This window comes from Procambarus clarkii, chromosome 32 (genome assembly GCF_040958095.1).
Source record: "Procambarus clarkii isolate CNS0578487 chromosome 32, FALCON_Pclarkii_2.0, whole genome shotgun sequence".
NCBI lineage: Eukaryota > Metazoa > Arthropoda > Malacostraca > Decapoda > Cambaridae > Procambarus > Procambarus clarkii.
Window position 1 is genome coordinate 31,574,168 of NC_091181.1, and position 26,009 is coordinate 31,600,176.

The 26,009-nt window shown below is 45.4% G+C and overlaps 1 protein-coding gene across 9 annotated transcripts in view; it reads left to right on the plus strand.

The window, feature by feature from the left end:
* LOC123759361 (calcium-activated chloride channel regulator 1) overlaps positions 1–26,009 on the plus strand; it is a 67,123-nt gene that overhangs the window by 9,760 nt on the left and 31,354 nt on the right. For 2 of the 9 annotated variants that reach the window (XM_045744306.2, XM_069335135.1), the window contains exon 1: positions 1,480–1,693. The exons of 2 other annotated variants lie outside the window; for them this stretch is intronic. The gene's annotated coding sequence lies outside the window, so the exon portion shown is untranslated. Of the gene's footprint in view, positions 1–1,468; positions 1,694–22,685; positions 22,972–24,925; positions 25,914–26,009 lie in introns of those variants that run through there. 5 more of the 9 variants (XM_045744308.2, XM_069335134.1, XM_069335132.1 and 2 more) reach the window with 4 other exon arrangements.

Below are 26,009 nucleotides of genomic sequence, written 5' to 3' on the forward strand. Positions count from 1 at the left end.
GTGATGTTAAAAAATCCCCATCACACATAATTGACGTTCATCGTTTCTAACGAAGTAATCTAGGGGCTCCGTCAGCCATCTTTTACTGTTTATTTTGAGGGGAGTTACTACTGGCCCCGACCTCTTCTTAATAGGACTAATGGGACTGATCCCGACAAGCCTATGTCCGTCCCGTACCTCAGTCCATTCACCCTAACAAAATTGAGTGAATCTAGCCCCAAGGAATTGTCTAGTCAATAAGTTTAGGGTCAATAATTGTGCAATAATTTCCTGGGGGTGTGTAACAAGAAGGTGAGGCCTGGTCGAGGACCGGGCCGCGGGGACGCTAAGCCCCGAAATCCTTGTTCACATACCACATGTGCTAGTTTCTTTATCTACCCTGTCAATTCCTCTGAAAAATTTATAGATGGTTATCACGTTTTCCCTAAGACGTGATAACCACCTGTCTTCCGGTGTCGAGAGATTTAATTTCAGTAGTTTTCCTTGTAGCTCATGCTTCTCGGCTCGGGAACTAGCCTAGTGGCATACATCTGAACTTGTTTCTAATCATTTTGTGTTTGACTTGATATCAGCTCCACATGCTGAAGCCGCATACTCCAGCATTGGTCTGGCATATGAAGTTTACAAGATTCTGAATAATTCCTTACTCAAGTTTCTAAAGTCAGTTGTTATGTTTGCCAGCCTCGCATATGCCGCTGATGATATCCTCTTGATGTCGGCTTCAGGGGACAGGTCTAGCGTGACATCCACTGTGTACATTGGATGGTGTAGAGGGAAGGGTGTGCAGGTAGTGTGTCGTGGGAGAGTGTCAACAAGAAGGGGTGTTGGGTGTTGACGTGGGATGGTATAAGGGACGTCATCCCCGCAAACTTCCTGTAGACTTGAGAGTAAAAACAGATATTACATCCTCCCAAATCTCTCATACTTAATTGTTAGCAAATAGTGTGCCTGAGTTGTAGTGTTAGTAAATTCACGTGTTCAAAAATAATTGACAGAACAGTAAAAACAAGATATGGAATATGTTGTTAGTCTATAGTGCACGATGCTTGCTGAATCTCGTAGGGAATAAGTAATTGGCATTAACTTGAGCAAAAAGGGGGAGGAGGAAGTAGGGTGGAGCTGCGGTGGTGGGTATGAGTTATGACCTGAGTTATGAGGGGAGTGTTCCCAGGGTATGAGAAACAGGTGAGGGTGTAGTATCCTGCCTTAGGGAGCACACTCACACACCACCTCCGCCCGCCTCACTGCGCTAACACACTCAGTTGCCACATCCCGTATTTCAATATTTGTATTATACACATATATATACTTTCCTATGCTGTTGGATAATATTACGCGTATGTATACATTTCACGAGAGCATATTGGTAATGATTAGCTTGTGTGTACTTTGTTTATAGAGATTTTACAAAGAGCGACGAAGTGAATCCTTTGGTTCCTACAGTGGTGGATGCCACTGTTGGCCACATGTGCGACTCTTAGTGTCAATAACATGGCGGGCGAGACGCGCCACGGAACACTGTCTCGGTGAAAATCTTGTAATAAACTTTGTCTGGCCGAAGTATTACCATATAGAACTACATCTTCGGAGTATACAGTGACCAGTGAGGCAGGTGGACGTTGTAGGACACACTGATCGCCGCTCTAAACTGCTGCCTGAACGTGTATGTGGATGATATCCCTATATATAACTAGTAAGTACAGTATTCTACGCTCAGTTTATCATAACAATATTGAAATTGAACTCCTATGCTCATCTAATGGTGACGCTACCATAATACGTTTGTTAAAACAATAATATTAACACTAGTTTCAGTGTCTTGTGAGACGTCTGTTGATCTCCAACAAAAAAAATTACTTTCCAAGGAAAAATGCTAAGCATTCAAAGGGTGGCGGCCGAACTACAGCTCCTGGGCTCTAAATTATTTGAGCGTAGCAGTAGCCAGGTACATTATGAATTATTAATTTAATAATATTCAATTAATACTTATATTAAATTCATTACTTAACTATCATTAACAATAAATTTTAATGTAATTAATTCAATTAAATATTATAGGCAATTAAATTTAATGTAATTAAATTAAGTTTTGATAATAATTAAATTAATAACCAATACTGGTTATCTATCAGTTCAGTAGCGTCACTCTGCCCATCTATTCTCTGAGGCAAGAGGTTGTAAACCTTCGTCACACCTATGTGAGGCGGCAATACAGAACGACTATGGTAAACCAAACTTATGTGGCAAGCCTACGTGGTGTAGTTTACATAATTTATTATGTACCTTATATATGTTCAAGACATAATGGTTCTGGAACTTATAACCCACTCCTCTCCTCCCCATGTTAATTACTAATAAAGTTAATTACTGCTTTATTAACTATAATGACAGAGGTTGGAGATATATAGAACTATAATGACAGAGTTTGAAGATATATAGATCAACATTCTAGTCACGGACGCCCAACCCACGTATCTGGAAATAAAGGAAATGACGTTTCGGTCCAGACCATTATTATCAAGTGATGAAAATAAAGTGTGGTAGAGAATAGTCAACTACACGGTAAGAAAGTGAGGTGAAAGGCGAGAATGTTGAACCGTTGAATGAGGTTTAAGTATACCATATGTTATCGACTCTCTCCACCACTCTTCTTGATAAGACTTGATAATGATCGAGGACAGACTGAAACATTGATACTTCCTGGGGTGGGTACAGGAGCGAGTGATAAGACACTTGCCCGTCGCTTTGGCCTGGGTTCGTATCCTGGCCGGGGAGGATTGACTGGGCGCCAATCCTTAACTGTCGCCTCTATTTTCCCAGCAGGGAATGAGTACCTGGTTGTTAAACGATTTGGCAGGTCATATTCCGGGGAAAATTAGGATTAAGGACTTGCCCGAAACGCTACGCGTGCTAGTGGTTTTACGAGAACTTTTGTATATATAAATACAAAAAAATAATTTTCACAAGAGGCCTTTAGGTCGAGTTTCACCCAATTCCCAGTGGAGTTCTGATTGCTACCATCAGCAGCGGTTAGTGTATTGTGCACCTCATACTGATTTATATGGGCAGCATATGATAAGTTCATGAACTAAACTAACCATACACTGATCCTGTATCCTGTGGATGATAATGCAAGAGGATTATAGAGGGCACCAATTTTTGTAATAATTAGTGGATGTTGCTTGACATTTGTTTGTAAAATTTATTTGTAATTATAGGTATTTGTAATTGTATCTTATATGTTGGCCAAGCTAGGCTTCACTGCTGTTGATATATTTATGCTGTAGGCTCCGGTAGACGCTGTGATATCTGTCTGATTCCACGAGGGTTTCATCTTTTATTTAGTTCATCTCAACCCCCAGCATCTGACATCTGAATGTCATATAAATTGCAGTGAGATTTAAATCTAGCAGCCAACTGCTAGATCACTCTTGCAGCGTATGTAGGTCTTCATATAGTTGTTCGGTGTCCTATATATTTATCCTCACAATTGTCTCGCCAGAAAACGTGTGAGGCTATATCAGGTAAGTGTACATATGAAGCCAAATACTAGTTACCGCATCCAACATATATACACATTAACTTTCATTTATCGTCATAGCTACCGGTAGATCAGAATGCATGAACTCTGCGCGCTTGGGTGGCCTTTAAAATAGTGAATTGTGATTCGCCATTAATTACGAGTGAAGTGAGAGCCCACGACGACAGCCAAACTAACGGAGTGCATGTTCTGAGGATTAAATGATAAATACGTCAGGAGGTAATTTGATTCTTTTAAATGTGTTATTTATAATAGTACTGTCAGGCAGATGCTGCAGAATATCAATTCAACATTGCTACAGTTCTTGTTACATTTGTACTGTAATTAATAATAAATTGTTAAATGTACAGAGACAGAGACAGAGAGAACGATAACTAGCAGTATCCTGTCTTGCTGTATTGCTCGATGCATCGCCCAACGAAAAAAGTAATGTCTACAATATGTATTGAGAACTATACATAATGTGGGCGGGCGGAGGCGAGGCTCTTGAAACTGCATTAAATCTCATTTCATTCATCACTGTTGACACTGGCGTCTTGGCTTCTCTTCACAGTGCAACAAAAACGTTAAGCCCAGGACTTGTTGCTGGCGTGGGACCATCACTTCACCGCCTTGCCCACTTCTCCTACTTAACTACATTACCATCTATTCCCTCGGGATGTATTATGTGTGTTAAATGCGCTAATTCGATCAGACCCTTTTGAGTTTTTCAGGTCATTATAGAAGACTGTACCCAACTATAAGCTCTCTAAACCCAGACACTTGAAATGATCCATTTGAGAGGTCAGTGTCCCAACGCAAGCTTCTGGTAACATCCTATGCAAGCTTATTGACAAGATCATGTATCGTAGCTAACCTTGGGAGATATTGAAGTCTGAAATAATATTAATTTATTCGTTTGTTTTCCCTTTACGGCCACAGCTTTGGGAATGCACAATACGTAGTAGAATTCTGCTGGTCTGCCGAATGACCTGGTTCACTCACATCTATATATGAGAGACTGTCTCTTCGAGGCTGGAGGCTCAGACAGTTGCACTTAGCCCCATACAACTTTCCACGGTGAATGTTGACTGTATGGCGAGTGTCATAGGGTTACCTCGTGTTGGTTTCGGGGCTTAGCGTCCCCGCGGCCCGGTCATCGCCCAGGCTTCCATGTTGCTGGACTTGTCAACCAGGCTGCTCGCAGCCTGACGTATGAGTCACAGCCTGGTTGAACAGGTATCCTTTGGAAGTGTTTATCGAGTTCTCTCTTGAACATTGCGAGGGGTCGGCCAGTTATACCCCATATGTGTGGTGTAAGCGTGTTGAACAGTCTACAACACGCGGGGTCAGGGTCGACTCGCAGGCCCCGTCTTAAAGCTCCTACTGCGAAAACCAACGACTCCTAATGAGGTCTTGCTCGAGCATGTTTTTCCACTGGGAGAGCGGGAGTCTGTGAGGTGGAGAGGGGGGGGGGGAGGGAGAATGAGAAAAGGGAGGGAGAATGGGGAAGAGAGAGGGGAAAAAGAGTGGGAGAGGAAGACTGTGAGGTAGGGAAGGAGGGAGGGAGATAAACGGACAGAGACAAAGGGTGGACAAAGGGAGGTAAAACAGGCGATGGAATGAAGAATAGGAGAAGAGAGGAAAGGGATGGAAACAGGGGGGAAGAGACCCAGGTGCAACCGGGTATCCCTTCTACATTTACAAATATAAAGTAACTCCCAGGCCTCAGCCCCCCCACGAACAACGTCAATTTAAATTGTTTCTATACAAGTGCCAGAAGCCTAGTAAATCCATTTGACGCATTGTGTACACACGCCAAGGCCGCCGAAACTCCCGACATCATTTGTCATCAGTGAAACATGGGGACGAGAGGACATAATGGAAGGTAATTTCCATCTCTCCGGGATACCACCCACCATTCAGCAAGGACGGACCAACAAGACCATGCCGGGTAATGATGTACAGTATGTGGAAGGACCTGAGAACGCCAAGACATCCTCAGAGATCCCATGTGTGTATGAGGCTAGCAGGAAGTGGATATATTATATTATCACAGGAACACGCAGCTAATACGCCTCATCGTTAATTATAAATTTAAACCACATATTAAATTGAGACGCAAAAAAAAACATTAAGAAATTAAAACATTAGAAATCAAACATTAACAAATCGAATATTTTACTAAATTGTGATTTGCGAGATTTTTAGTGGGTTTACCATTGTTGTGATAATGACAGGAAGCTTTATTAAAACTGCCGAGGAACAACATTGTGTGGAGAGTTTAAACATGACCTTCGTGGCGGCGAGTCTCAAGTAGGAGGGAAGTGTGGGTTGAGCAGACCCTGTGTCACCACTCACCGTCACCCTGGGTGGCAGGGAGTGTGGCGGGAGGTTGCCGGGGGTGGCAGGGGTCGAGTGGGTGCTTACCTATCAATGCTTACCCATCACTGACTATAAGGGAGTGAGATCTAACCTTTGCTCTTGGTATGTCCCGCCTCCTAGTCGTTTATTCCTAACGCGCTGATTACCTCTCTGAACGTTAGCATTGTCATCTTACACTTTGTTTGCTTAACCCCTGGGAGGCGCAGCTATTAATGTTGTGGATGAAATTGGCTTAACCTAATCACTTTCTTCAGCACACGAGACGCAAACTTGCGTATAATCTTGTCGACTCTGTCGAGTAGAATAAGGGAGGGGGTGACGGCGTCTTGCTGGGAATAAGGTGTGGCTAGGTGGGTGGGCGTGAGGGGGTGGCTTTTTGGATGGAAGAGATTTTGTGGCTTGCTGACTGGGACTGGCTTGTAAGGTGAGAGGGAGTGGGTTCTTAGGTGAGAGGGAGTGGCTTGCTAGGAGGATTGATTAGCTTGCTGGGGTGGGAGGGGGTAGCTTGCGGGTTGGATGGAGGAAGAGGAAGGCTTGCTTTGAAAAAGGGAGTGAGTGGGTGGAGCTGACTTGGAGGTAACGAAGGGGTAGAGTCGAGGGGTGGGAGGGGATGGCATGGTTGGGAGGGAGGTAGCTTGTTGGGAGAGGGGGAAGCTGGCCAGGGGAGGGGTGGCTGGAGGAGGTTGCTTTTTGGGCGGGAGGGAGGTCAGAGGGGGGAAGGGAGGTGTCTTTCTGAGTGGCGGTGAAAGACAGGCGGGTGACTTACTGGGTGGGATGGACGGAGGGAGTTGCATGCTGTGTGGGATTGAGAATGGAGTAGGGGGAAGGGGGCATCATGGGTGGGATGAAGTGCAGGAGGGATTGCAGATAATGGGGGAGCTGGGTGAACAAGCGCAGACTGCCTTGCCAGACTTGCCTGGGGGGGGGGAGGGGGTGGCTCGCAAGATTCAGCTCTTCATGAGCAATAAAATGCGTCGAGGCCCAACATAAAAAGCGTCGCGCGCGCCAGACTCATTAGTTTCAGGCAAGCTAGATCCTGTTGAGGCGGCATCCACCTCGACAAGATCTGAAATCCATGACTGCTTGAAATGCCTTAGTGCATGATGTGAAGACCACGTGTGTGGGAGGTTGTAAGATCTTGCTCTGTCAGCAAAACACTATTCTGATGAAGTGTTTTATGTTCGCATTTAGAATATGTGATCCAAGTTTCACTTCAGATTCAGCACTGTTGTTACTCGTATCTCATTCCGAAATATACGTAGTATATATAACAGCAATTGTGGAGGTACTTGGGAGGCCGAACAAAAGTGGAAGTATTCAAGAAAAAGACTGGATTTTTTTTCAAGAAGTGACGGACCAACTAGGCTGTGGTGGGTATGTGGGCCTGCGGGCCGGTCCAAGCAACAGCCTGTTGGACCAAGCTCTCACAAGTCAAGCCTGGCCTTGGGCCGGGCTTGGGGAGTATAAGAACTCCCAGAACCTCATCCAGGCATTCATTGTAGAGGAACTTTGGAATCATTGATTGTGAGAGGCATTCGGTGTGAAGCATACCGCTTCATGTGGTGCTTCGTGACGATGTGCTAGTAAACTTTAAGCGTATTTGTTGATGCCATGGTCTTGAACATGTGGTTGACACCAAGCTGAATCAAGAGGAGTTGCGTCATCCTCGTGTTCAGGATTTACAAGGTGCAATAAAAACCTTAGTGGCTGTGTGCCTCTGTTTGTGAACACAATATCATCAAACTGTTGAGCTGATCGTTAATGGAAGTTAGCTGATGATTCATCTGTGGTTGCTGTGCACAGATGACTCGTTTAACTTCACTCAAGAGAGCATGGGTCAGAGGTAGAGTTTAAAGCTATGCCTTAGGATGAAATTAATTGTAGCCTATCATATAATTTTAGGATTTTTAATAAAAAAAAAAGAACTAATGAAAGGAGTATAGAAGTATACTGGGCATATATTTTATGACACGTATAATGGTCGCATTATTACACTCGTTATATAGCCAAGGATTAACGTGTAATAATAAGTATGCCACGCTCTAGTGATTATTGAAGGCGCGAACACAAAATATTTATTATTTGTGTATATACAATATGTAAACATTTCGTTTAGTGCTCATTTATTTTCCCACAGAGGCGACGAACCTGACTTTAAACAAATATCAGATTATATTATCAAATATGCTTACCTGGATTTTGTTGCATAAGCTTCAAGGTTATGGTCACATATGTATAACTTCACCTGTGTCTCTAGACTAGCAGCCTAGTGTAGGTTTGCAGCCCTCCGCCTTGTCTCTCCCGGCACCGCCCTGGCCGGGGTTGGAATTCTTCATCTTAAAACTCCAAGGTCAATGCTTTGCTGTGTTAGTTTAGTTTAGTTCATTTATTATGCACCCTATACTCATCTTGTGGGCGGTAGTGGAAAGGGTTAGAGAGGCACATCATGGGCTCAGGGACTGAACCCTACAATTCATTCTGCTGTGTGCTGCGGCATTCAGAAAACAAAACATATTCCATGTCACAGTATAATAATGCTAACTGAAGGTAGTGACTCCAGTTAAGAAATTTAATTTAATGCCGATTATTTGAACATTGTAATTAGATACTTAAAAAATAAAAAATATTAAATTTTTATCATGTTATCACCACATAATGTTATAGAATGAGAGATTAACCTTTTGAAAGCCATATACATTCAGTGATAAAGAACACTGTATTGTTTAGGGAAACTATTTCTAATTGTACATTCTGTAGTCCCGAAGTAATTTTAGGGAAGAGTTTCGCTTTTAATTAAAAATTATGAAACACTTAAATGCTATAAAATACTATCTGTTTGATGCATTAATGCTGTACAATACTATCTATTCGTTGTATTCATATCAATCTTGATTAATTCACTTCAAAGTGTAATGTTTATCGATATTTCGAAGCTTACATGCTCAAGGACCTATAATTATCAATATTTTCAGTACTTAGCAACCGTGCCTCCCTCATCTCTTTTGTTTTTTAATATGCTCTGGTGCCTTTGAATGTTGAATAATTCTCAATCTCTCCTCTCATGTCCCCCCCTCTCCTCTCTTTCTCCTCTTGGCTCCCCATGCTCTTTCTCATCTCTCTCTCTCTCTCTCTCTCTCTCTCTCTCTCTCTCTCTCTCTCTCTCTCTCTCTCTCTCTCTCTCTCTCTCTCTCTCTCTCTCTCTCTCTCTCTCTCTCTCTCTCTCTCTCACTGGGACTTTACACCTTCAACACTCCTGGGAGTGCGTATAAAGCAATACGTGGAGATCATGGGAATAGAGTGTAGCTGTTTTTAATCTGTGGCTGGTCTGACCCTCACCAGTTGGACAGCTGCTCATTGATCCGTCATTAGTGCTGGTGGGGATCATCCTGGTGTTGACGCAGCTGCTGGCTACACTTGTTCATTGGTTCTCTCTCTCTACATGCCCGGTGAGCTCACGCTGGCCTCCTCACCACACATGCCCGGTGAGCTCACGCTGGCCTCCTCACCTCACATGCCCGGTGAGCTCACGCTGGCCTGCTCACCACACATGCCCGGTGAGCTCACGCTGGCCTCCTCACCACACATGCCCGGTGAGCTCACGCTGGCCTCCTCACCTCACATGCCCGGATGTGAACATCACCTTCCTGATGGGGTGGGGGACGGGGCTCTGTAGTTCCACCAGTCACTCCTGATAACCCGCGTCAACACTCTTGGAGTGTTAACTGTTACAAGAGAGTGTACGCTCCCTTGTCTCACCGCCTGATGCGGTGTTGTGTTGCCTGAGGTGTTGTGTTGTCTGTAGTGTTGTGTTGCCTGCTGTGTTGTGTTGCCTGAGGTGTTGTGTTGCCTGCGGTGCTGTGCTACCTGCGGTACTGTATTGAAAAAAAAAACAGGCTGGCAACTGGAACAATTCTGAATTGGTTTGGTGAGTACCTGATTGTTAGGAAACCGAATGTTGTGGTGAGAGAGAGTAAGGGTTAGGGAGGAGGCAAGTGAGAAGCTGTATCTCGCAGGGTTCGGTACTTGGACGACTACTGTTCCTGAGTTGTGTATATAATCTACCAGAGGGGGAAGGGTCGTACGTCACAACGTTTGCAGATATTGCAAAGCCGATCAACAGTGTCAGGATCAAAGGAACAGCACAGTGCCACAGAGGACAATACCATAGAGGACCTTCAGTAAGCAGGTTGTAAGTATGGGCGAAGAAATAAATGATTAATAGAGCTTAATCCCCCTCAAAAATGTAAAGCAATGTTGTTTGAAAGAGGAGAGAAGAGGTCTGAAGGATGTTATAGTTTTTAATGAAACCAGCTGCAGGAATAAAAAAAAATACCATCTGAGAAAATAATTCAAGTAGATATAAGAAAAATTGTTAGTCTGGAGTCATTACATTAAATGGCTGACACCTGGCAAGATCATATAGGTGAGGCACAGACCTGCGGAACTAGTCATCTCAACTGCAGCAAGCCATAAAATGTTTTGGCAGCGCCGCTAAGTAGTCGCCAAGTGAGATGAAGTGGACTCAATAGCATGGCTGTGTGCAACACTGCGCAGACATGGGTACATTGTAGTGTGTCTGAACCAAAGTTTGCATGTCTTGTAAGTGCAGGAGACCTAGGCCGCTCCGCGAGAGGTGACACACGAGGAGCCTAGGCCACGAGGCCGTTTGGACACCGCTGCCATGAAGCCTAGGCCGAGGCCGGCCGTCTGAACACCGCTGCCATGTAAACAAACACACACACACGTGCTTCTGGATAACATCCTCACTCTCTAAAATAGATCTTGAACTTGGCAGTCCCGGACCAGCCAGCACGTGAAGGGGTTTATCCGATTCCTAATTTACCTGCCATTATCTGATGCCCACCATCTCTAGTGGCATCGATGGGGGATAGGAAGCCGGCGGCTTGTCAAAAGTCCCTCGATTGTTCCCCCAGGATTCTTTCCGAAATTGAAATAATTTATATACATAACATATGATTCCCAGAGGTGTAGCTTGTGGCAGGTGTGCTGGAGGTGTGCCCAGCGCTGCACCACTGCACCTGCACGCTGCACCACACCTACAGCTGCACGCAGCTCTGTAAATATGTCAAATCAATTGGTCAAAAATCATAGCCGTTAATGGCCGGAAGAGATGTGTGTGTGTGTGTGTGCCAGGCGGACACGACCCCCCCCCCCTGGCACTCGAGAGAGTTCAGTCAGCCCCCGCCAGAGTGTTCGGTTTAAGCTTTGGATAACCTGAAGCGTTCGAATATAAGCAACCTTACCTGACGTGTCGAGGGCGGTGAACTATTAGAAGGCGTCAGTATTACGGTGGTTTAATCTGTAATACAGCCAAGCAATGTTCAAGTTTGGTGGGTGGTGCTTACCTAACAGCGCCTACGGGGAAGTGGGATCGAACACTATTAGCCACGTACATAGTGAAATCACATTAACGTGGAGTATTATAAGAAAGTCCGTAGGAGCCATGAAGTGGATTCGAACCCGCTTGTAACACCATGAAGTGGATTCGAACCCGCTTGTAACACCATAAATTGTCTTATTTAATGTTTCACATAGAGAGTCAGTCACACAGGATATCGGTGGCGCCAGGTTGTCGGTTCTTAGCATTCTAAGGTAACACCTTTTCAAGTGTTAATTGTTCACACGTTGAGTGGAGGTCAGGTCGCATCAGGTGACCGTGGTCTCTGCTAAGCTGATAAGGGCAGACGGGTGGCTGTGTTTCCATCGGACAAGCCGCTGTCTAGGTGGGGTAGGAGTTTAGCTCCTGGTTCCCCCTTAAATACCAAGTTTTCAGACATGACTTCCCCTCCTAAATTTATGCTTCCCTTCCGTTGCAGAGTGTATTCTCTCCAGGTGATTCGTTATTACCTTTCTGATTGCTTTCTACCTGAATTTACCTGAGGGGTCACAAACACTAGTGGCCTGGACGAGGACAGGAACCGGCGGCTTGTCGAAGGTACCCTATTTGCCTTGAAAACGTATATAGAATTTTGCTAGGAATTCATGTCAGTGACACTGTTAATGCCTCGTGTCTGTAACATGTTTACAATACTGGACTACATTTGCATTCTTTCCAGAGCTCTGGGAGGCCTTCGTTCTCGAGTATTTTAGTTAAAATCTTAGTTAGAGAGGAATTATCCAGCACACTCCGTTGCCATGGTGATGTTAGGATTGATATTGCTGCTTTAGTTAAATACTGCCTTGTCTGAGCTTTGTCACTTGATATCTTGTTGCTTCGTGGTTTTAAAATTGTTGATTTTTTACCCTCCCGGCTCTGCTGTATTCTCTTGTGACTCTCGTTAATGCCTCTGTACTCTGCACTTTCTGTTCCGTTCCTTCCACTCCCCGCAGAGACACAGTGAACCTGTGTTTGCTCTGCTCCTCTCCAGCATTGTTGTCGTCCCCCCATAATTGTATTCTCATTGTCCTCCTCACCCTCTTGTAGGGCCTGAGTCTGTCACCTCTCCTCGGGTGACAGCGCTGAGGTTGATGGTGGTGCTGGTGATGGTGGTCGGAGTTGTGATGATGATGATGATGCCGGTGGTGAAAGTGGTGATGGTGATAATGACGACGGTAATAATAATAGTGGCGGTGATGGAGATGTTGGGACAGGTGACAGTAGAGAGAGATACTGACAGTGACGATGGAGGTGCCTGTGATAATGATACTGGTGATGCAACACTCCACCACCCCCCCCCCTTGCGTGATATCACTCCGGTATTCGTTGGTTGGTTTTGCGTAAGCCAAGACGCCTGTGCCCTTGGGTCTGGCGTGCCTTCCACACTGGAGGCAGGTCAGCCGTCGTCGGTGCTGGCGCCTCTCTCGCCCTCCTGAGAGTTCCCTCGGGTACTGCTTCTTGGTTATCTCTCTCTCTCTCTCTGGGAGTTACACTCTCTCTGACGTCTTATTATTCCCTGTCATAATTTGCAAGTAATGACAGGTCGGAGGAGGCAATTATTAACTTGTTAGCGAGCAAGATGCGCCCTCTGCCGTGTGTGGGAGGGAGGGGGAGGGGTCGGCCTTGGGCACTGTCATCTGTCATACTCACATGCACACACACACACACACGCGCGCACCCATATATACACATACACACACGCACATCAGCGGCATATGCTAGATTGGCCAAGATAAGAACTGCCTTTAGAGACTTGTGTAAGGAATCATTCCTAACCTTGTATACCACTTACTTCAGACCAATCCAGGAGTGTGCAGCTCCAGCCTGGAGTTCATACCTAGTTAAACACAAGACAAAGTTAGAGAAGATTCACAGCTCTTCTTATCCCTCACTCGTGACACAACATTCACCCCGTCACTCCCACTGAAGACAAGCTTCACTACACTAGTAACGCCCACACAGACAGTGGCGACAAGCTTATCACAAGGCTTTGTGGCTGGATTTATCCCAGAAACGCCTATTAGTAGCAGGGAGATTCGTTTCTAATGTGACTAAACGGTTCACGGGTACTATAAGTATACGTTGAACCTCAAGGAAAGTAGTTGCTTCGTCAGTTGAACGAATACACCCACCACCTCATAAGCCACAGCTCAAATGACTTGCCATGGCCCCCAACAAACGTCATATCCTCGGGTCAACTTTTAGACCAAGCCAGTGAGCTCAAAGCCAGCCTACCCAAGATAAGGTCTCAGTGACACAGGCACCTGTTCCATGTCCTTCCCGCCAAAATATTAGTTCTAGGCCTCGCCACCAGGCTTCCATGCCATCCATGCATCTTGAGGAATCAAAGGGGACGAAATATAAGGGGAGACCAACCGTCCCCTTACCCCATGGCCTAAACTCACACTCCTTACACGTTCAGTAGCTCTAATTTCTCTGTTACCTTCCAGAGTGACCCTTCCCTCCCTGGTCGAATCGATTTTCACTCGATCAGATGAGGCAGGAGAACACAAGGATGATATATTGAAACAGACTAGGGGGGGGGGGGGATCCCGCTAACATCCAACACGGATGTAATCGGATCAGGGACACCAAAGTGTAAGAATGAATGAAGCCATCTTCAAGCGTAAACTTGTGAAAATCTACCCTCTTTTAAGGTCATAGATTAAAGCTAAAGAAACAAAGGTGCCGAAAAGATATAAGATAGTTCTTTTTGCAAACAAAGATAAGGAAAGTTTGAACAAGTTAAGTAAGAAGGTGGTGGAGGCCAACACCGTCAGTAGTTTCAAAGCATTATATGACAAAGAGTGCTGGGAAGACGGGACACCACGAGCATAGCTCTCATGCTGTAACTCCGTAACTATACTTAGATAATTACACTACACAAGTCACAGATAAATTAAAGCTAATTGCCCAAATGACCAATTTGGAGGATCTTCTTCAGTAAGATGATAGATAAGAAAGAGAGTGAACAAAGAAGTGGTAGTTGATGCACATGACATCACATATACGTTATAAAAGAAACATGTTTGAAACCCAAAGGTCCAGGGACCAACTGTACACACATAGAACAAAGGTTCTATGTGTACAGTTAGGTACACTTGGTACTGTTGCCAGTACCAAGGAGCTGAAGCTCAACACCCTGCTTCTACACTCCCTTTTAGCATGATCTTCCATGCGCACATACATTTATGCACGTGTTGTAACTGAAGCCATGTAAATGTATCCAGAACCTCAGTACTACTAGCTAGAAAAACGTCCCCGCGAGCAGTATGAAGGATGGACGTCTGACGCCATTACCAGTGTTGAGAGTTTTTGTGTATATATGTTTTTGTGTGTTGTAGCCAGCACGTGTCTTCTTGTACCCCGCCCTAGCCTCGAACTCTTCTTCAGGTCACTCTCGTGTTTGTCAGTATTATGTTGTGTCGAGGTTTTGGTCTAGCGTTGCCTCGGTTGTGTCTGTGGGGATGAGGTGGTGCTGTCTTACTGTTGTCAGGTAGTTCAGGAAGGTAGTTATCAAGGGAGTTGCCTGAGTGGTTGTAGGCATCCATCAGTCTCAGGAGACTCTGGAGTTGCGCCCTGGAGAGGCCACTCCAGACTGACAATCAGAGCGCAACTCCATAGTCTCCTGAGACTGATGGATGCCTATTGCTACTACTCAGGCAACTACTCCTTTTCTCCTCCTCCTCCTCGGAGGCACTCTTGCCTGATGCGGTATAAGTTTACCTTGGTCTCCTTACAGATGTATCTGGGTCTATTCTATGTTTGAATTTGTTCATCTCCACCTTCTTAGATCTCAAAGTCTGCCTCTGATGTTGTGAATTGACACGTCATGCTGAGTGAGCTCGCCAGGATGGATGTTGGATGGTAGCTTCTTTGCTGAACCAGAGTTAACCATGTTGCTGCTGTAGACCCGTACCACTATGTATACTGATGCCCAAAACAATCTTATATTATAACTTAGGCATGGTCACCTCAGCTGCGAAAAGAATGCTTAGAATGCTTGGCAAAATGCAAGACAGAGCTATGAGTATCCTCGGATGTCTCCATACGAAAGTGATACTTAATATGAAGAATGAACTTAATACACCAAAGTTCATCACTACTAATACTAATGTTTTAAAATGTTAACAGGGGAAAGGTGACCATTGCGTCATATGCTGGAGAAGGTACTTTCACGAGGTGTGAAACGTAGTCTGACCTTTCCAAGACGCCATCTTTAAGTGCGGGTTGACCATCGTGGCGCCAGATGTAAGTGAGCCGATGATAACACTTATTATCACAGATGTGACCCAAGCCTCCAGCAGGCCGTTCCACACCAAGCAAGCATTCGGCACTGTTTCTTGCGGGTTCTCGGTCGTATATATATCCAGCTCAAGACTAAAGCTACAACCTAACCTACCTGTCTTTGGACTAGGCTCGTCCAGAAGGTGGACAACCCAAGGGGGGGAGCCGGTCGGCCGAGCTGAACTTGTGATCCTGGGTTCGATCCGGCGAGAAAGAATGGGCAGAGTTTCTTTCACCCTATGCCCCTGTTACCTAGCAGTAAAATAGGTACCTGGGTGTTAGTCAGCTGTCACGGGCTGCTTCCTGGGGGTGGAGGCCTGGTCGAGGACCGGGCCGCGGGGACACTAAAGCCCTGAAATCATCTCAAGATAACCCCAAAGACGCATTCATAAACCGTACTGTGTATTCAAAAGTCAACCCATCTTCCTGAAATGACAGTACTTAACTAGTTGGTCGAAAGTACCAATAATATAGTGATGAACCCCCAGTAAACCTCTTTTTATACTTTTGAAAGTTATAGTGCTGAAGTGAGGCGAGCAGTGGCTCACCTCCCGTGATCCAGCTACGCCTGAACTCTCTGCTTGCTTCACAAGCCAGTCGCAGGTCCGACAAGTGAGACGATCTTCTGATGACTGTAATTTCAGAAGGGTTAGCAACTAACATTAAGTTCTCCATCTTCAGGGATCAATTTCGGTAGGAGGGATTACTATGTGATAACGCTCATATGCGCGCGCATTCTTGGTGATAAGTTCTAGTTGGACAATTGATCTAGTATGGTAACATTGACTCTGTTTGGATCATTAGATATTCACACTTGATTCACTTGTCCTTAAACATTTTCTTGATTGGTTTACGTGTTATGTCAGTTGTCTAAGACGTAGCACTGTCAGTTATCAAAGAAGTGGCACTGTCAGTTATCCAAGAAATGGCACTGTCAGTTGTCCAAGAAGTAGCACTGTCAGTTGTCCAAGAAGTGGCACTGTCAGTTGTCCAAGACTTCTTCTTGCTTATATTCCTCAGTACCCCTTCAAACCCCATCTTCCCTGACCTTGTCGTGACAGCGTCTGTGGTCTTAATCCTCGCCTTCGTCACCGCCCTCTCCGGAGGTGTTGGTGGTGGTGGCGAGGGCGGCCGGGCCAGGAGGACCCTACTGGTTTAAATTACAGTCACAAGTGGGCGTTCGGGAAGACGGAGGCAGCTGCTGGTGGTGACGACGTCGCTACGCCCACGCTAGCCGACTCTCGCTTGATCCCCCACACTGGCGGCAAAGCCTCTGCTCGAGGACCTACATCATCTGGGGATGCATATGGTTTATGTAAATACCGACAACCGCTCCTTGGTAAATATAGTCGTATTGCCTCGGCGCTTTTGCTATTTTGGTAAATTCCCAGTGATTTTACTTTATTATTTGATTGTAAGCTATTTAATGCTAGCAGTGAGGAAAGGAAGGCTGGAAAAATTAAGGTGTCTTCTACGGTGTTTTCAGTAAGTCTGAGTGTTACCAGGGAAGCCAGCCCTTGCAAGATGGATGCCCAGTTACTGGCTTATATATTCCCTTCTGTACTGCCATCAGGCTGATGAGAAATGACAGCACTTTCCGCCCCTCCCTCTAGCTGTATTGAGTGATCCATCAGTGTGTATGGTTTGTGTGGTGATGTTTTAATTTGTAGATTGTGTCTGTGCTCTTGGGCACTTAATTTAGCAGTATAGCTATACCGTTCAACTGATACAGAGTTGCTTTCGTTATTACATAGAAGGTTTAATTCCATCATAAGATTGCTTTCAAATATGCTATTCTGAATGCTAGGTAAATTTACGCGAGGTATATTCTTTAAACATATTGAGAACTTTGGTGGTTATAGGACAGCCAAGTATAATTCTGAGGACTTCGTTTTGCACTTTTTTTCCAGTCTATCAATACTTTTGCCATTTGGCAGGTCTAAAGCTGGTGCATAATAGTCTATCAGAGACGTTAAATATGCTAAGTGAATCATTTTATGTGTTATTCTAATATTAACACCGTATAGAGGCCCCACTACAGTTATGAGAACCTTGAGTGTGTCTCTACATTGTTGATATAACTTATTGACTACAGTTAAGGTACAAGGACTGAGAAACCCAGATATTTGAAAGAGGAGACAAAGTCTATTGCTATTTTTATCAATGTTTGCTGTCATCCCACGCCCGGCTGTCATCCCACGCCCGGCTGTCATCCCACGCCCGGCTGTCATCCCACGCCCGGCTGTCGCCCCACGCCCGGCTGTCATCCCACGCCCGGCTGTCGCCCCACGCCCGGCTGTCATCCCACGCCCGGCTGTCATCCCACGCCCGGCTGTCATCCCACGCCCGGCTGTCATCCCACGCCCGGCTGTCATCCCACGCCCGGCTGTCGCCCCACGCCCGGCTGTCGCCCCACGCCTGACCAAGAAGCAATACAATAGTTATAAGCGCCGCGGCCTTGATGAATACCGCCTCTCGCCTTCACCACCGGCCATACAAACACGCCCTTCACGCTCTTGTTTTTTCCCTTTGGTAGGATAATTCGCTCCGGTGAGACAAAGCAACAGTTGCGTAAGCCCAGTGAGGCGCAGCTCACGAGGTGCGTGACCTCCTGTGAGCCTTGGCTGAAGAGGTGGCGGAGTGCCACTCACAGCGGGAGGAGTGCCACTCACAGCAGGAGGAGGAACACTTGGGCCAGAGATCATCACTAACACCGTGTGGGGGGGGGGGTGTTACCCTTCTGCCTACTCAGTTGTGCTTGCGGGGGTCGAGCTCTGGTCCTTTGGTCCCGCCTCTCGACTGTTAATCAACTGGGGTACGGATTCCTGAGCCTACTGGGCTCTATCATATCTACATTTGAAATTGTCTATGGAGTCAGCCTCCACCACATCACTGCCTAATGTCTTAACATTTCTTAACTACTCTGACACTGAAAAAACAAATCTTTCTAATGTCTCTGCGGTTCATTTGGGTTCCAAGTGTACCCTTGTTCGTGTTCTACCCATGTTAAATCATATTTCTGTCCACGCTGTCAATTCCTCTAGAATTTTGTAGGTGGTGATCATGTCTTCCCTTACTCTTCTGTCTTGCTAGCACGTGAGGATTCCACATTCCATAACATGGCATTTATTCACATTGAACTCCATTTGCCACATGGTGCTGCAAATACTTATATTATCCAGGTCAATTTTAAGGACAAGACAATCGACTACATCTCCTATCATCCCTAATAGCTTAGCATCATCCGCAAACATGTTCATATAATTCTCTACCGCCCTCTGGTAGCTCATTTATGTAGACGATGATCATTACTGGTGTAAGGTTAATGAACCCTGTGGGACTCCGCTAGTAACAGTCCTCTGGTCAACATTACCGCTGATTACCGCTCTCATTTCCCTGTCAGAAAATTTTTCAGCCATGTCAGCAGTCTCCCTGTCACCCCCTCTAGTATGTTCCAGTTTCCAAAACAAACATTGGTGTGGGACACTGTGTGTGTGTGTGTGTGTGTGTGTGTGTGTGTGTGTGTGTGTGTGTGTGTGTGTGTGTGTGTGTGTGTGTGTGTGTGTGTGTGTGATCTTGAGAGAGGGAAGATGTGAGGGAGGTAGGGAGGGAGGTAGGGAGGGAGGAGGGAGGGAGAAGGGTGATAGAGGAGAGATATAATGAATGTATATGTATGTGCTCGTATCTCACCCAAAGCCTTAAGCCATATTGCTGCTCAAGCCAGTGACCGCTCCCTCTCCCACACTGACAGTGCCTCGCCCCAGTGCCCCGCCCCAGTGCACCGGTGCCCCGCCCCAGTGCACCGGTGCCCCGCCCCAGTGCACGGGAGCCCATCCCCAGTGCACGGGAGCCCCGCCCCAGTGCACGGGAACCTCTCCCCAGTGCACGGGAACCTCTCCCCAGTGCACGGGAGCCCCCGGAAGGGCAGTAGTGACGGCCAGGCCGAGCCGGCTCCTGCTCTGAGAGGGGATACTGGTGTATATAACTGGGACACTACTCTTCACTCACAGTTCTTCACCGTAATCCTTCCACTCAAACGAGTGGTTGTATTCACAGTCGACACGTTAATTGTAAATTACTCCTTGTCATCCTTGATTGTACTGTGCTCCCCAAGGCGTAACTGTGACGTGTTTGCTTTTGAAGCTAGGCACACATATGATAAAATAATCAATGATGGAGTCAGAATTTGTCATTGTACAATAAATATCATTGTACAATAATCAGTTTATTTGCCTTTATGTTATGATATTATCTGTCTCCGATAAAATTAATGATTTATTATTATTGAAACTGATTATAAAATAAAGCAAATAACATCATTCGTGGCTATATGGTGTAGTAGGCCCGTAGTCCCAGCGTGCTCGCAGACCACCGACCGTGGCCGGTATTCATCAAGCATTTACGCCTCGACTTACGAACTTATATATCTCTTTATAATTCTTTTGTGGGTTTGCTTACAGTTATTAAACAGTTTACCAGCACCGAAACTTCCCAGTCAAGTTATAAACAGCCAGTCATTGTTATAAACAGTGCTACGGATCTTTTAAACTTAATATATGTCAACAAAGATCGTAACTGCCGGCGTATCTGCTTGATTGCGTAATATTGTCTCCTCCTTACTCACCCCTGACCTTCATTATATTGTTCAGAAGGTAATGAGGGAGCAGCACGGGCTGGGGGGTGGGTTAGGAGGGGAGGAAATGAGAAGCAGGACCAAACAAACCACCACCATCACCTCCTCACAAGGTCATGTCCGCCTCCATTGTTTATAGTGAGTGTGAGGGACACACACACACACACACACGCTGTACTTGTGTAAAGGAGGAAATGTATATGTTTATCTCTCAGAATGTTCTGTAATACGTTTATTGCTTGTGATGTGTGTGGCTATGTGTGTATTAACACGATGTACTGAACGGGGGTGAGAATAGCTTGAGCTACCTCATTATTTTGTGTGTATTTTACCTCAGTAAACTTATTTCAATTTCAATTCACACACGCTGGGACGCGGGAAGCATGCGCACCCACACACACACACACGCACTCTTACCCTGCGCACACACACACACACACAAACACGGAAGTATACAACATAAACACGCACTGACGCGCGTGCATCAAAACTATATATAAACGCACGAACGTACACATGCACGCGCCTGCACCGAGCCATGATACACACACTCCGTGTACATTAATAACGCGGTTGGTTCCTACACAGCCACGCGCTTATTGACATGAAAGCTGTCATTATGTATGACAATGTTGACAATATATTATGAATATTGGACCGCTAGTGTTTATATCCACCTCCACCCGTCCTCGTCACAGGACGTCGCATTTTGACGTATACTCTACCTAAGGGCAAAAATCATTGTACGAGAAAATAGCAGCGGCTGGCGAAATTGACATGCTGTCCCGTTTTCTGTTTTGGGTCCTCTGGTAGGTTAGGAGAGGACACTTCAATACGACAGTTTCTTGACGTTGAGGAACCTTAGGAGGACGGGGTGTTGTCACAGCTCTCTACTCTTCCTACATGCTTTAATTCTCACGTTTTGACAGTCTTTCTAACTGTTTCTTTATTGTTTGGGTAAAATTCTCAGACAACTTAGTTAAGAAGTATTCAATAGTTTTATTACAATATTTTTTGTTATATTTCCTTATTAGCACTAAGAGCATATGAACACTGTGTTAGTGACTGTAATTACTTAAGTGTAATTACCTAGGTGTAGTTACAGGATGAGAGCTACGCTCGTGGTGTCCCGTCTTCCCTGCACTCCTTGTCATATAACGCTTTGAAACTACTGACGGTCTTGGTGGAACTGTGAATGAGTACTGAGGTAGTGACTGTTATCAGTATGAGTGCGCCGTGAGTAGTTATCTTCTCTTGTCGGGGACAGAACGTTTGCACTTAGGGTTATCGGGTTCAAGAAGGCTAATGAGAACCTCTTGCCCTTCTACAAGCTGCAGCACTTGAACTAATTGCTTCATTTATCAAACACCTAAGATCTGACGAGCATTGTGCTTGCTCTGATGGCTCAGTCCAACCGTCAAGACGAGGCTATGCAGCAGTCTGTAGGTTTTATCGAGACATTACTAGAACACAGGCTATCAGTCTCAGCAACTGGTTGCATTCTGCACAAAGAGAGTTGGTTGCACTACATCTAGCTATCAGTAAACTGACAAACACAACAGCATGTGTAACTTTCTGCGATTCAATGTCTACTGTTCAAGTATTTAATTGAAAACTTCTGCGAGGTAGACAGCAAGTCTTTATAATAGCAATGATAAATACCCTATTCCTCTTCTTACCCCACTTTCCCTCCTCTCCTTCCTCTCTCACCTCTCCTATTCTCCCCCTCCCTTCTCCCCTCCAACCTTGAACAGATAGATATTTCCATTCATGTTTAAAGTCTATCCTAAAGTCTCTATCTAAAGTACTATCATGAAAAATGCACAGGTAAACGGCGGGAGTAGTTTCACCACTCTAAGGACAACACATCCCCGATTTCATTTCCAACTTCAAGAAAATTGCACATTGGGTTTGGATTATAGGCTATATTTCTTAAAGTATTTAACTTAGGCCTATCCAACTGGAATTTTTAGGCCTTCCCAGGGGTGCCGCTTGAGCCTGGAGGTGTTAGGTGATCCACGTCCCAGTCACATTAATTGCTAACTACCATATTGTGGATAATAATATTGCATTCACTTGGGCCATTGGAGCCTCGAGCTGCGGTCTTAAAAAGCGAGCAGCGAGCAGTCGTACCAACTGAGCTACGAGCACCCACAATAAGGAAGGATGCCAGAGATGCCCAACTGGTATCTAACTGGAACTTTAGGCCTTCCCGCGGGTGCCAGTTGAGCAATATAAAGGATCAGAAAGGTTAAATAGGGTACACACAAAGATTAATCAAGCGTAGTGGGCGCTGTTTGTCGATCAGTGTCTTCTATGTTGGCATCTTAACGTCTTGTTCTTATATATATATAATACACACACATACATACACATGCACACCCTATCGCTAGCTACCAGAGTCAGTACAGTACTGAGCTGTGCGATGTGTTGATACCCTGGCGGCTTAAGTTCGAATCCTTGAGTGAACATTATATTACTGTTGAAATACTTACGATGCTTGGGTGTACATGGATTATTACACACTCCATTACCCTGGGTGGTATATTCGTTCGTATACACGGGTTAATACTTGATATTCTCACCCCTGAAAGTCACAGATAAAAATGTTATCGGCAAACTAGTCTTGATTTCCGTTTGTGGTAGATAATAAAAGTCCGTAGCTGTGACGGGCAGCGGTCGCCCAGAGTCCGGAGCGGCTGGTGCGTGTAGGGCAGCCGTCCTGCTGCTGCGTCTTCTCTTCTTCAGGTATTTTAAGGTTAAAATCCCTAAACATGGCCGAGATCATTAGGGTCACAATCTACTTTTAGTTCCTAACGTGCAGGCAGGCAGGCACCGTCACCCGCCACAAGAGCTGAGGATTGAAAGTAATTCCTGTAATGTCCAATGTTGACCATTATGTCAGTTATTTAAATGACTTGGTTCCTATGTGTAGTATTATATTGGCTTGTATAGCAGTTATAGTCAAGCATTGCTGTGTTACTTGCTATCATTATATCTATACAATACAATGTCTGTCTGTCTATTTGAGGTTGGAGGCCAGACGTCGCCTTGGGGCTGTAGTCTCGCCCGACTCTCCAAAATGACAAATGTTGGCCAGGGGAGTGTCATAGGTCATTCGGGGTCGGCCCAAGTGAAATATTTTAAGAAATATTGGAATTTATAATGACCCATTGAGATTTTCATAAAGCCCGAAATATTTGTTGTATTCCCATTGAAATCTTTAGCAGTTGCAGTGCACTGTAATAATAAATATTCTGATAGTGGGGGAAGAAAATAGGAAGGAAATAATGAGGGGGGGGGGAGAGACCCACGTGGAGCCAGGTACCCCTTGTAAATAAATATTAGTAATATAGATACAGTGTAAACACTTATTCCAAACAACATCCACAGGGAGCTGATAAGACGTTTTGTGTTCTATCTGTAAACATTTTGAGCTACTACTCACAAGATGAGTATGGGGCGCACAATAAACTATCAATCAGAATGAGTATGGGGGCGCACAATAAACTACCATTCAGGATGAGTATGGGGGCGCACAATAAACTACCATTCAGGATGAGTATGGGGGCGCACAATAAACTACCATTCAGGATGAGTATGGGGGCGCACAATAAACTACCATTCAGGATGAGTATGGGGCGCACAATAAACTACCAATTAGGATGAAAATGGGGCGCGCAATGACGGTTTGAGTAAACCAAGTAACAAACAATATTGTAACGAATTGAGTGTACATAAAAATACGAAAGCACATATAAAATATGTCTGTACAAGTTCAAGTATGTTTATTGAGACAAGAAAGAAATACATCTCAAAGGGATAGAGTAGCTTAGGCTATTTCTACCCCCCCCAATATGTCTGTAGGTACATTGTACCAACTCCTGAAGTGTGAGATGCTCCTCAGAGCACTTGTGTGTACGGAAAAGGTAGACATAATAGCACTCGCTGAAACATGGTTTGAATATCGACTCGATGGATCTACTGGTCGAGTACGAGATCAATGGACATACTATACTGGTCGAGTACCAGCAATACCCAATGGTCGAGCACCAGATCAAGAGACTTGCGGGTCAATATCAGATTAAGATCAAGGGGGACCATGCAGCAGATCCCTTGATCTGGTAGAAAAATAATCTTGTCATCTATACGAAAGAAGATCTGAAGTGCATTGAGAGATCAAATCAGAAACTCTCGCAGTAGCCATATGGGTAGAAGTGAATGAGGGAAATCATGAACTCCTCACTGGAGTTATATTCAGGCCCTTGATCTAAATGAATCGGATTGTAATCCTGAGTGGGTATAACATATATATATACCCACTCAGGATGGGTATATGGGCCCCATACCCATCCTGTGATCGATAATGAAAAGGGTTACAGAGGCACATAATGGGGCTCAGGGACTGAACCCCACAATTCATTTAGCTAAGCAAGTTACAATCTTGATGAGCTAGTTACAAAATTCAGAGATCTATCGTTTATACAGTAATTTCAAAAACATTTTTACCTGATGTTGAAGATGCTTTATTAATTATTGATAATGTTATGCAAGATATTTGCAAATTTCCCTCTCGTTAGTAAAGGGTGTGCGGCTCGCTTCTCTCAGATTACATCATCACTGTATCCCGTCACACACCATCTGTCGCTGCAGCTACATCATCCGGTTATGTTTGTCACAGCGGTGACATTATACACATGTCATAACAGGATATCCTTCATTAGGAAACAGCTGCGACGCTGCTTATTGCTTTCTACCACTATAGCTGCACTCAGGCTCCCCACTGACACCACAGCTACACTCAGGCTCCCCACTGACACTACAGCTGCACTCAGGCTCCCCACTGAACACTACAGCTACACTCAGGCTCCCCACTGACACTACAGCTGCACTCAGGCTCCCCACTGACACTACAGCTGCACTCAGGCTCCCCACTGACACTACAGCTACACTCAGGCTCCCCACTGACACTACAGCTGCACTCAGGCTTCCCACTGACACTACAGCTGCACTCAGGCTCCCCACTGACACTACAGCTACACTCAGGCTCCCCACTGACACTACAGCTCCCCACTGACCACTACAGCTGCACTCAGGCTCCCCACTGACCACTGTAGCTACATTCAGGCTCCCCACTGACCACTGTGGCTACACTCAGGCTCCCCACTGACCACTGTGGCTACACTCAGGCTCCCCACTGACCACTGTGGCTACACTCAGGCTCCCCACTGACCACTGTGGCTACACTCAGGCTCCCCACTGACCACTGTGGCTACACTCAGGCTCCCCACTAACCACTGTGGCTACACTCAGGCTCCCCACTGACCACTGTAGCTACATTCAGGCTCCCCACTGACCACTGTGGCTACACTCAGGCTCCCCACTGACCACTGTGGCTACACTCAGGCTCCCCACTGACCACTGTAGCTACATTCAGGCTCCCCACTGACCACTGTAGCTACATTCAGGCTCCCCACTGACCACTGTGGCTACATTCAGGCTCCCCACTGACCACTGTAGCTACACTCAGGCTCCCCACTGACCACTGTGGCTACACTCAGGCTCCCCACTGACCACTGTAGCTACACTGAGTTTACTACCTTGTGCTTCAAACTCACACTGTATCTTGTACTACCCCACTTCCTCAATATTAGTACTGTACTGTACTTAAGACATATATCCTTAACAGTGTAATCACCTCTGTTAACTAACATTTTAGTTATTTGTAGCAAAATTTTATATCAACAATATTCCTTTTCATGTTACCTGATATGTTGAATAAGCAT